The following is a 12934-nucleotide window of genomic DNA, read 5'->3' as shown; positions in this document are numbered from 1 at the left end:
CTTCTGTTTACTGAAAGAAACAGAGTGAGATGCTTATATAGTGGCAAACAATAAAACTTATGCCTAATATTTCCGCTCTGATTAATGATAAAGGTGTTTGCCAATAAAAAATTCATAACATATGAATTTGACACAAATTAATTGTTTAGCAGGATGATGTCAGCATAATCACAAAATGAAGACACTGATTTTAATTGTTGAAAAATAGCAAAAGTGGTTGTACAGAAAATATTTACAACTAAAAATACAAGATGGTCAAAAGAAATTAATTGTTTAACAAACATCATGTGCTAGTATAATGCAAACAAGAACACTTAGTTCAAGGATTTAATTTTGTGAAAGAAACAAAAGTGTTTGTACAAGAAAAAAGTTATGTCTAAGTGTACAAAACATTAATTATTTAATAAAATTAACATTCCGGCAAAATGCTGAGTGAAAACTGTTTAATTTAAAAATTCGACTTTGTGAGTGTCCAAGTTAGTACAAATTGATTCTATAACAATATCCTATTCTTTTTTCTATGTTTATTATTTTGTGATGACAAAGTCATCTGCATAAAAGGAGCTTAGGCTACAGCTAAGAGCAGTAGTGACACGAGATATCACATAATTTACTGTGCATTCTTTCGTAATAACAGTATTAATAGTTGCTTTGCAATATGTCCTTTGTAGCACTACATCAAACAAACGAAACTATTATTTAAAAATTGACATCTTCCCTTCACAACTGTCGAAAATGATTCTGACATGACAGTACCAAAGATTCTGTAGTTTTGTGGCTTCTTGACACAATGCATTGACCCTCTGGCAGCTTATTCAGAACATGCCACTGCAGCTTTTGTTGGTAGTCATATTAACAACGCAACCGATCCAGTGCAGCACATTCAGTGCAGTCCCCATCACCTGGCTTGTCCAGCTTTTGTCTGCTCTGGTAGGCTCTTTCTCATGTGTGTCCCTTTGTGCACACCAAATCTCACCTTAACTGCAGAATGGAAAGAGGTTAGTATAAGCTGTTTGTACTTAAATACTGGTTCATGTAACCAACTGATAATCCCATCAAAAACATGTTATTATATTTGATTTTTTGTTTTTTAAAAAAGTAAGTGTGTATAACCATGGAATTCTAAATAAGAATTGTAACACTTAACCTTACAGTTAACTTATTCAAAGCAAATAGAAAAATGATGTCAACATAGGTTATACAGTTAAGTTTTACTCTACACAAAAATTTTAATCTTTTCATTGAAACATACAAAGTGATATTTTTATCCTTGGGCCCTTTCATTCCTTTCTCATCGTAATCAAATTTGCGAGACTTATACTTTGCACAGAAAGTTTGTTTTGGCTGGCAAAAAATGGCAAAAGCAACTGTTGCTGCTTAGTACTAAACTTGCTCAAAACTTCTAGTCAATACCTCCAACACATTCTTCTTCATGAAACCACTGAACTCATTTAAGAAAATCTACAAATGTTCCTCGTGCCATATGTTCATAACTTACACCTCATATATCAATAAATTCATCTTCATTCTTCATCCTATACAAACAGAGGAAGCCATGGTCTGCATAAATATTTAGGAATCCCACAAGTTACAAGATTCAGAAAGTAATGGGACTCAACACAAATGAAGTGAACACCCCTTTTACAATTTCATAATTGAAGAGGAACGATGTTCGAAATGTTTGTCGTCTTAGTGCTGCACTGTGACAGGGCCGAAAGAAAGGGAACATATAAATCCATGGTCCCCCCCCCCCCCCCCCCAACGTATCTCATTGACCATCACTGGAGCACTTTATATAGAGCGCTTGAGAAAACAGGCATTGCATTTTTGAACAGTAGGATTACCAAGCCACGCAATGTCTGGTTGACAAAACAAAAGGAAGGCTATGGACTGAAGCAATGATGACACATAATTTTTCACGAAACTACACTTTGTAGAGCTGTGAGGCGCATCTGATACCGACGACATACACACATTTACTGCTGACTGCAAGAGTGCCTGTCAACAACATCCTGCCCAGTACCTTACGAAAAGTAATGTCGTCCTGTGAGTGCATTTAAATACACATTTCTCAGACACAAACAGCTTACCAATAATATTTACACAATATTAAAGAAAATCTTATGATTAACTAGGGCAGGTGTGCCTAATTCTGGCACCCTGCACTTTTATAGTATACAAGACATGGCGCACAAAATCTAAATACTTACTGTATATATGCAGATTGAAATTAGGAATGCAAATTTGTACTAAGGCTCGGATTCGAACCCAGATTTCCTGCTTACTAGGTTGATGTGCTAACCACTGTGCCAGCCTGGTACATCTCCCTCCCATTCCAAATTCCCATCCACACCTCAGGCCAGTTGGTACTCCCCTAAACTGAAACAGCATTGCAGAGTATCCCAACTGTATTGGAACAGCACCACAGCAAAACTGGGGATCCTGCCTGAAGGATATTCCATGCAGTTGTGCATGGCCACAGTGCCATGCTGGCGTAGTTGTTAGTGCATCAGCCTCATGGGCAGGAGATGCAGGTTTCAATCCTGGCCTTGGTATAAATTTGCATTCAGCATTTTAGTCTGCATATTCACACCATCGAGGTTTGAGATTTGAAAGGGCCTCTGAAACCATATAGTTTCATTTAAATACTTAAAGGCTACTTCTATCATAATGATGGGTCGTCCCTGAACTCTTCATACTACATAACTTTTTTAGGTATGAACGTGGCCCTCATTTAAACTCATTTCTCTCTTTTCTGTGATTAGTGCTTGCTGATTCCTGTCTGGGGGCCGGACGTTGTGACCGAGCGATTCTAGGCGCTTCAGTCTGGAATCGAGCGATCGCTAAGGTCGCAGGTTCGAATCCTGCCTCGGGCATGGATGTGTGTGATGTCCCTAGGTCAATTACATTTAAGTAGTTCTAAGTTCTAGGGGACTGATGACCTCAGATGTTAAGTCCCATAGTGCCCAGAGCCATTTGAACCATTTTGATTTTATTTGAACCTGTCTGGGGCTGGACTCCAAATTTCAAATGTTTCCTAGAATTAAAAGATCTGACAACAATGCATGCTGCGATTGAATTTTATTTGCGCCCTTATTTTTGTCTCATCTATGTCTACATCAGAGCTGTTGTCCTGACGGAAAATTCAAAAGCGAAGGTATTGGGAGTTTGAATTAATTCTTTCTGTTGAAGAAGAGAGGACACTAGTTATTGTTTTAAACACTAAATGTGGATGTGTCAGTTGTTAGTAAGACCTTCAAAAGCCATAGGGATGATTCAGAAACTGGGAAACTGGGTACCAGATGAATAGACAGAAAGAGACGTTGCGAAACGCATAACCATTTGTGAAGTGTTGCTTCAAAGGCAAAAACGGAAGGCCTTTTTTCATTGCTTAGTAAGTGACGATGAAAAATGGATTTGTTACGACAGTCAGAAGCTCAAGAAATCATGGGCACCCCTCCACAAACCATGAACATCACCGTGAAAATAAAATTCTGTAACTGAGTCAAATGGAGAATGCCGAACGCGTTGAAACAGAATTACTGAATATGAAGCCCACAACGCCCGCAATATGCTTAGAGATGTGACAAAGTCATTCTGCTTGCTGACAATGCGAAGCAACATGTTGCAAATCGAGTGAAGGGAACTTTTAAGGGACTTCGATGGGACGTCTTACCCCACCTGCTATATTCACCTGACATTGCTTTGATTACCATTTGTTTCCATCCATTCAGTGTGGATTTTCTGAACAGCATTTTACATATTTTGACGATCTTAAAAACTGGCTCCATGAGTGGATCATCTCAAAAGAACTTAATTTTTGTTACAGATCCATTCGTTTTTTACCCAAAAAGTGAAAAATGGTCTGAGAGCCAAAGGTCACTGCTTTTAGGAAATTATATCAGTCTATTAAAATGAACACAAATGGTTCATATGGCTCTGAGCACTATGGGACTTAACTTCTAAGGTCATCAGTCCCCTAGAACTTAGAACTAATTAAACCTAACTAACCTAAGGACATCACACACATCCATGCCTGAGGCAGGATTCGAACCTGCGACCATAGCGGTCGGCGGTTCCAGACTGTAGCGCCTAGAACCGCTCGGCCACCCCAGCTGGCAAAAATGAACACATGTTTTCTGTGTAACAACAATGAGAAGAAATATTTGCGAACACACACACACAAACACACACACACACACACACACACACATACTGAATAATCATTGAGAGAGTAGGTTAGTACGTAACATGCACAAAACGATCAATTTTTTGTGTCTAGCATCTGGCCAGTGCATCTAAGTCCCTTCACGGTGATCAATCTTTCGCTAGGATGCACAGAGAACTTCTGTTGGGTCTTATGTGCAGCAACGCCTGCCCTAGTAGCTTCGAGTGTAGTGGGGGCCGAAATTGTTTATAATTGTTACAGAATAATAGATCAATTGTGGAAGTACTTTGCACAAGTGAGTTAGGTGCATCATCTTGGATTGTGACGTCATAATGGTGGGGAGAAGTGAGGGAGATGTTTTGTCTGTCTTCATTCAGTCCAGGGGGGAGTGGAATAGGAAAATTGTTTGTCTGTCCTACTTCGACCCTGGTGGGGAGGGGGGGAAGGGGGTGACCTTGACATTTGGGAGGAAAGGGGAGGGGGGAGAAGGCCTTTGTTTGTCTGTGGAGCAGCGGAGGTTCCCTACTTATGATTTGAGGATGGATGGTGATATGGGTCCATATAATTTGACAGGAATCCTTGTACATGTGGCAGTAAAGGAGGCTACATCTCCATCTACATCTACATGATTACTCTGGAATTCGCAATTAAGTGTTGGTAGAGCGTTTATAGAATCATCTTCACATTGTTTCTAGACCATTCCACTCTCAAATACCTCGTCAGAAAAACGAACACCTACGTCTTTCCACGCGAGCTCTAATTTATCTCATTTTTTTGCAGAGGCCATTATAATAGGTGAGAGTCAACAAAATATTTCCAGATTTGGAGGAGAAAGTCAGTGGTTGAAATTTTACAGAAAGATTTCGTCACAACAAAAAATCCCTTTGTTTAATTATTACTAACTCTTTTAGCATATCTGTGACACTCTCTCCCCTGTTTTGATAACAAAAAACAAAGTGCCCTTCTTTGAAGCTTTTCGATATCCTCTGTCAATCTTATCTTGTAAGGATCTCGCATTACAGAACAGTACTCCAAAAGAAGACACCCAACAGTAGTTTAGGCGTCTCTTTCTTGAATCTTCTCTAACTGTTCCGCAAATAATATGCAGTCTTTTGTTTGACTTTCCCACAACAACCTCTATATGATCGTTGCAGTTTAAGTTGTTCATAACAATAATCCCTAGATACTTGGTTGAATCAGTAACTTTTAAATCTGTGGTTTTTGTTGTACAACCAAAATTTAAAGGATCGTTTTACTGTTCATAAGGAGGACCTCAAGCTTTTATTGTCTGGGTTGTTTACCATTTTTCCCAGTGGATGTATCTTGGCTAAATCATTTATCAACTCTTCTGATATGGGATATAGTGAAAGAGGAGACTGGTAGAACCAGAAAGGAACAGGAGCAAATAGCACTAAGGGTAGATGACACATTAGTAACCGACGGGTACAGTGTGGCAAATCTATTTAACAAGTACTTTATATCCGTTACTGATAGAATGGGATTGTCAGGATCAGTAAAAAATGCCCTTGAATATCTGAAACTAGCCTTTACAAATAGCTTCAGGTACATGAATATGTCACTCACTTCACCAAAAGAAATAACTTCTATAATAAAATCTTTAAAAACAAAGCATTCTAGTGGTTATGATGAAATATCAACAAAGATATTAAGACATGTTCTTGTGAATCTAGTAAAATTCTGAGTTACTTGTGTAACCAGTCAATTATAACTGGGACATTTCCTGAATGGCTAAAATAAGCAGATGTTAAGCCTCTATTCAAGAAAGGAGATAAAGAGATACCATCAAACTACAGATCGATTTCACTTTTGCCAGCATTCTCAAAAATTTTAGAAAAAGTAATGTACAGGCAGCTTCTCAACCATCTGACCACAAATAACATTTTATCAAGAACACAGTTTGGATTTCTGAAGGGTTCTGATATCAAGAAGGCTATTTACACCTACAGCGAAAATGTACTTAATTCATTAAATAAAAAGTTGCAAGCAGCAGATATTTTCTGTGATTTGTCAAAGGCATTTGATTGTGTGAACCACAACATCCTTTTAAATAAATTAGAATTCTATGGCGTCATGGGGAGTGCTGCAAAATGGTTCAAATCATACCTCGCTAACAGGAAACAAAGGGTGTCAGTGCAAGGGACTAGTGAATTAAGTCATCAGTCATCATCAGAATGGGAAGAAATTACATGTGGTGTCCCACAAGGATCCTTCTTAGGGCCACTGCTTTTCCTTGTGTACATTAATAATCTCTCATCAGTTACACTGCCAGAAGCAGAATTCATTTTGTTTGCAGATGACACAAGCATTGCAATAAATAGTATGTTGAGTGTAGTTCTAGAAAGATCTGCTAATGATATTTCCATGGATATTAATAAATGGTTTAAAGCCAACTCACTGACATTAAACTTCGAAAAGACTCACTATATGCAATTCAGAACCTGTAAGAGGTTTCCACCCAGCATATGCATAAAGTACGAAGAAGAGCAGATAGAAGAGGTTGACAGTCTTAAATTCCTGGGATTACAACTTGATAATAAATTCAGTTGGGAGGAGCACAGCACAGAACTGCTGAAACGCCTTAACAAATCTGTATTTGCAATTCGAGTGTTAGCAGACACAGGCGACATAAAAATGAAAAAGCTTGTATGCTTTGCTTACTTTCATTCCATAATGTCATATGGTATAATATTTTGGTTTAACTCTTCAAGTCAAATAAAAGTTATCAGAGTCCAAAAGCGTTTAATACATGTTATTTGTGGAGTAAATTCACGCACGTCCTGTAGAAACCTCTTCAAAGAAATTTGTCCTAAATAATATATCTCTTTTTCCAACAAACAGCTCAGTTCATACATACAATACCAGGAACAAAAATGATCTGCACAAGGACTTAAAAGCACTTACTTTAGTTCAAAAAGGGGTCCACTACTCAGGAACACTCATCTTCAATAATTTGCCAGCAAACATAAAAAATTTAGTTACAAATGAAGATCAGTTTAAAAGGAGCCTGAAAGACTTACTAGTGGCCAACTTCTTCTACTCCATTGACGAATTTTTTTAATAGAAACAAATGCTGTATTGTATATATATTCATAATATTCTACTCCATTGACGAATTTTTTAATAGAAACAAATGATGTATTGTATATATATATTCATACTGTTAGTATTGTTATTTCAGCTTTTTATAAAAAAAAATTTAAAAAAATGACGTTCCACATCCACGAGGATCTCCTCAGCACGGATCTATGGAACGAAAAACTAATCTAATCTAATCTGATGACTTTACGAGGTGATAAAAGATAGTATCATCTGCAAACAATCTAAACTGGCTGCTCAGATTGTCTCCTAAGTCGTTTATATAGATCAAAAATAGCAGAGAGCCTGTGATATTTCCTTGGAGAACCGTAGATACGGCTTCACCTTTATTAGATGACTTCCTGTCAATTAAAATGAACTGTGATCTCTCTGACGGGCAAGTATTAAACTGAAAGTCTGACTGCAATGGAATTGTTTGAAAGGGCGTTATTTTTCTACCCTGGAGCTTGGCGGTTCCCTCACCATTGAACTGCTAATCATGGTGGAAAAGGTGAGCGAAGACGTGGGCAGTAATAAATCTGACACAACGCAAGATGGATTTTCATGCAAATATATATTATGACTACAAAAAGAGAAATGTGGAAGAATGCCATTCTTTTCTGGTATGTGTTTTTGGTGAGTCTGCATCTCCTAGGACAACCACTGGAATTCGATTTCTGTATTTTCAAGGGGTTGTGAGTCTTTTACAGGTGAACCTCGTCTTGGTCGCCAAGCAACGACAGTGACCCAAGAAAACATTGATGCTCTGAGGAAATGAGCGAAAATGATCCTCATCTCACATTCTGTCACACTGAAGGTATATTGGATTGACTGCGTTGCAGATCATCGTCCACGATCATTAATACCTAACCAAGTGGTGTGCTAGCTAGGTGCCACATTCCCTGACAGAATCCCAAAGCCAGACAAGAATTGATTGGCGTCATTTTATGCTTCAAAAATTTACAAGAGGTTGTCAAAAGGCACACACATTATTGTGTTATGGTCTCGAAACGAAGAGTATGTCTTCATTGTGGTACCTTCCAAGTGAGGAAGCACCCACGAAAATTCGGAGAAGTCGGAGCTCTGGAAAGAAGATGGCAGCCGCTTCCTTCACCAAGACGGGTCATCTCTTTCTGTGGCCTTGCATACACGTCGCACAACCATTGCTGAGTGGTATCTGAATGAATGTCTGCCGAAAGTCATCGCCACATGGAGGTGACTGCACCCAAAGTCAAAGAGTGAGTACCTTTGTGGGCAAGACAATGCCTCAGCACACACCGCTGCCAGAACAATGGACTTGTTGGAGAAGGAGAAGGTGCGCATGTTACCGCAGCAACCCTGTTCACCTGACATTGTCTCGTGTGACTTCTTCCCATTCCCAGAGAAGAAGGAAAAATTCATGGACAGCGTTTTTCATCCTATGAAGAGCGTATCGTAGCATACATCATCACTGTAAGTGACTTTCCTAAAGAAGCTTGGATTGAGACTTTGAGAAATGGTTTCAGAGAATGGAATAATGTATAAGTGCATTCAGAGAATTTTGGAAAGGTGTTCCAGTTACATTGTAAACTTAAAAAAAATTCTGAAATTATACTAAAACTTTTGGCATAACCATTGTCGTACAGTGCACAAAGGAGACCACATTTCGTAGGCAAGCAACTTGATTAGAAGCAGAATGTGAGAAATGGTGTCAAAAGTCTTCTGGAAATCCAGAAATACTGATTCAACTTGAGAGCCCTTATTGATAGCGCTCATTAGTTTGGGTGAATAAATAGCCATTTGTGTTTCACAACAACGATACTGTCACAGAAACTCAATACAAATAGATTTCAGTTGGTTGGTTGGTTGATTTGTGGAAGGGTACCAAATTGCGAGGTCATAGGTCCCATTGGATTAGGGAAGAATGGGAAGGAAGTCGAGGGTGCCCTTTCAAAGAAACCATCTCTGCATTTGCCTGAAGCGATTTAGGAAAATCACGGAAAACCTCAATCAAGGTGGCCGGATGTGGGTTTGAACCATCGTTCTTCCGCACGCGAGTCCAGTGTGCTAACCACTGCACTACCTCGCTCAGTAGGATTCAGTGATATGCATCTACACTGAGGTGTAACGATATGCATACAGATGACCGTGGTATCGCATACTCAAGGTATAAAAGAACAGCTGGACCTGTCATTGGTACTCAGGTGATTCGTGTGAAAAGGTTTCCTGACGTGATTATGATAGAGTGACGGGTATTCCCAGACTTTGAATGTGGAATGGCAGTTAGAGCTAGATACATGTGACATTCCATTTAGGATATCGTTCAGGAGCTCAATATTCTAAGCTCCACAGTGTCAAGAGTGTGCCGAGATTACCAAGCTTTAGGCGTTACCTCTCACCATAGACAACCCAATGGCCGACAGCCTTCACATAACGAACGAGAGGAGCGACGTTTGCGTGGAGTTGCTAACAGACAACCAACACTGCGTGAAATAACCGCAGAAATCGATAAGGGATGTATGACGAATGTGCCCAGCATTGACGGGTTATGGCAGCAGACGACTGACGCGAGTGCCTTTGCTAACAGTACAACGTCGCTTACAGTGCCTCTCCTGTGCTCCTGACCATATCGGTTGGACCCTACACAAATGGAAAACAATGACCTGCTCATATGAGTGCCCATTCCAATTGGTAAGAGCTGAAAGTAGGATTTGAGTTTGGCGCAGACCCCACGAAGTCACGGACACCAGTTGTCAACAAGGCACTGTGCAAGCTGGTGGTGGCTCCATAATGGTGTGGGCTGTGTTAATGTGGAATGGACTGGGTCCTCTGGTTCAACTCAACCAGTCATTGACTGGAAACGGTTATTTTCTGCTACTTGGAGACCATTTGCAGCCATTAATGGGATTCATGTTACCAAACAACTATGCACCATATTCTCGTCCAAAATTGTTCGTATTGGTTTGAAGAACATTCTGAACAATTCGAGAAAATGATGTGGGCACCCAGATCACTAACATGAATCCTGTATAACATCTATGGGATATAATCGAGAGGTCAGTTTGTGCACAAACCTCTGCACTGGCAACACTTTTGCAATAATGGAGGGCTATAGTGGCAGGGTAGTTCAGAATTTCTGTGACAACTCAGTGAGTCCGTGCCACGTTGAGCTGCTGCACTACGCCAGACAAAAGGAGGTCCAGCACGATACCGCGAGACGTCCTGTGACTTTTGTCACCTTACTGAATAACACAACAGGTTACCTCTGTTCCACTGTTTGAGTACTGTATTAATGTGACCTATGTAATTTCTGGCCTTAGGTATAGACTTTTTGGCTAGCGAACGGTTATAAATGACTGCTAAAAACGCAGGTATTCCAACGGCATACTCAGAAAGCAACCTATACGGTATACAGCCTAAACTGAAGGCTTGTATTTATTAACTGGCAAGTTGCTACACTACACCGAGGGTACCCATTCGCAAACTGCTCACGTTGGCAGCTGTTCTTGACACTGTTTGGCACGGCGGCAGGAAACAGCGACAGCAGCACTTGGAGGCGGCGCAGCGGCGGCGGCGGGCACCACAGGCGCTGCGGGTGTTCGGCGCGCCCCCACGGCCGCTGCCCCCGCAGCCCCGCGCGGCCAGCCCGCCCCCGCTGGAGGAGGTGGCGCTGCTGCGCCTGCTGAGGGTGCGCCCCCGCGCTCGCCACCGTCGGGACAGACTGGCCTGGCTGATGGAGTGGTGGGCACCCACCACGTGAAGCGCTACTGCAGCAGCCATCGACCACACCCTTACTCGATGTTAAGCTACTAAAATCAAAAAATAAAGTTCTGTATTTAATCAATGACCCGGGAACTTACTTTATAATGGTGACTAGTATGACCGTAGTGATTTACGATCACACTAAGATTCGAGGATTAACTGGTTGCAAATATTGTGCTAGTTAGTTTAGTTGATGTACAGTGAGGTGGTCAAAGTCATGGGTAAGTGATATGCATGTATACATATAGCGGTAGTATCGCATGCTCAAGGTATAAAAGGCCAGCGCATTGGCAAAGCGGTCATTTGTATTTGGGTGATTTTTGTGAAAACCTGCTGTTGCACAGCAGATTGTCATGGCGAAGAAGAAAGCCAATGGCCCATTTTTCTGACGTCTTTCTTCATATCTCGTTTTGCAAAAGTTCCAGTACACTTTTGTAAAATTCGTCGTTTACAATTATTTCCCTTGGAACGGAATGTGGTCGCACTATGTCCTCAATACCGAAAAAACAATGAGCGTGACTTTAATATTCGATTTTGACTGACATGCCTTTTTAGGGCGAGGTTATTCACTGATTTACTATTGCGTGCAGTGAATTTTCGTCTCAGGGTCATACCTGTAGACCCAAGTTTTATCTCCAGTTACAGTTTTTAACGTGGAGCCTGGATCTAAATGAAGACGATCCTTCAACTCTGTGCAAACTGACACACGATTCTCATTCTGTTCCTCACTCGGAAGTCTGTGGACAAATCTTACACTCACTCATCTCATTTTCAAATTATCAGTTAAAATGCTTTGCACACACCCTAACGACATGTTATGTTCTTCGGTGTGCTCTCGAATAGTTATTCGCCTGTTTGAGCGAACAATTTTTACCAGATTTTGCACGTTTTCTACTGTCTTTGAGGTTGTTGAACATTCCAAACGTTGCTCGTCTTCTTCCAACTCATTTCCGCTTTTAAATTGCTCATATCACTCGTAAAGTATCCACAGTTACAGAATTAATTCCGTAAGTTTATTTTCACATTTCATAAGTTTGTCACTTTTTTGCAACTTAAAACAGAACTTAATGTTTATATGTTTGTTCGAAATCCACGATGTGTGACACACACTGTTAATGGAATCTCACTCTAAGAGTTTCTAGACACTGACTGACAAGTCAGAACATGTTCAAACTTGACGCTACCTCTCTAAACCGATCAGGCTGTAGGACAAATTACATAACTCATTGTAGCATCAGTAGTTGCTGCTATTAAAGTACATTCACCATATATTTTGATCATACCTCTTAGTATCAGGCACCCACTATACTAACTGCCTTTTTCATTAAAAGTAACACCATGCATCAAACACACATAAAAATGTTTAGAAACAAAAGCATAAACCATTACACTGATAGTCTTGATATTGTAATGTTCTTTTTAAAAAGGAAATAGTATTAAGATTACGTTTAATGAAAGTATGAACTGTGAAGTGGATAAGGTACTCGAATTGTCATGTTGCGTGTTGTAACTGCAAGTGGTGTACTTGCCCTGTGTTATTGTTAGCAAACCTTTACACGAATCGATTGGGCAATGCAACTCCCAGTACCAATAACGAAATACAGTCACTGCAAAATACTTTCAGCCACTTAGGCACTGAATCATCTGGCCTTGTTCAAAACTGATAACTTTGGTCCCTTTGCACATAACAAATACATTAATTGTGTTACCTCTAAAACACCAACTGAGTAATACACTATACTCTGGTCTCTCATAAAAATATGCCAACTACAGGCTCAGCAGTGTGCAATGCTGGCCATAATACTAGAAATGCACATGAAATTCATTTGGTTGATAAACGAGAACATTTAAGGAAATTAAACTACTTTAAAAAATATATGACTAGTACTGGGAGGCGGTACTGATTATGGTGAATTTCTGAGAGTTCTT

Source organism: Schistocerca serialis, chromosome 8, assembly GCF_023864345.2.
Source record: "Schistocerca serialis cubense isolate TAMUIC-IGC-003099 chromosome 8, iqSchSeri2.2, whole genome shotgun sequence".
Lineage (NCBI taxonomy): Eukaryota > Metazoa > Arthropoda > Insecta > Orthoptera > Acrididae > Schistocerca > Schistocerca serialis.
The sequence above is the reverse complement of the archived record's forward strand: the minus strand, read 5'-3'. Positions refer to the sequence as shown.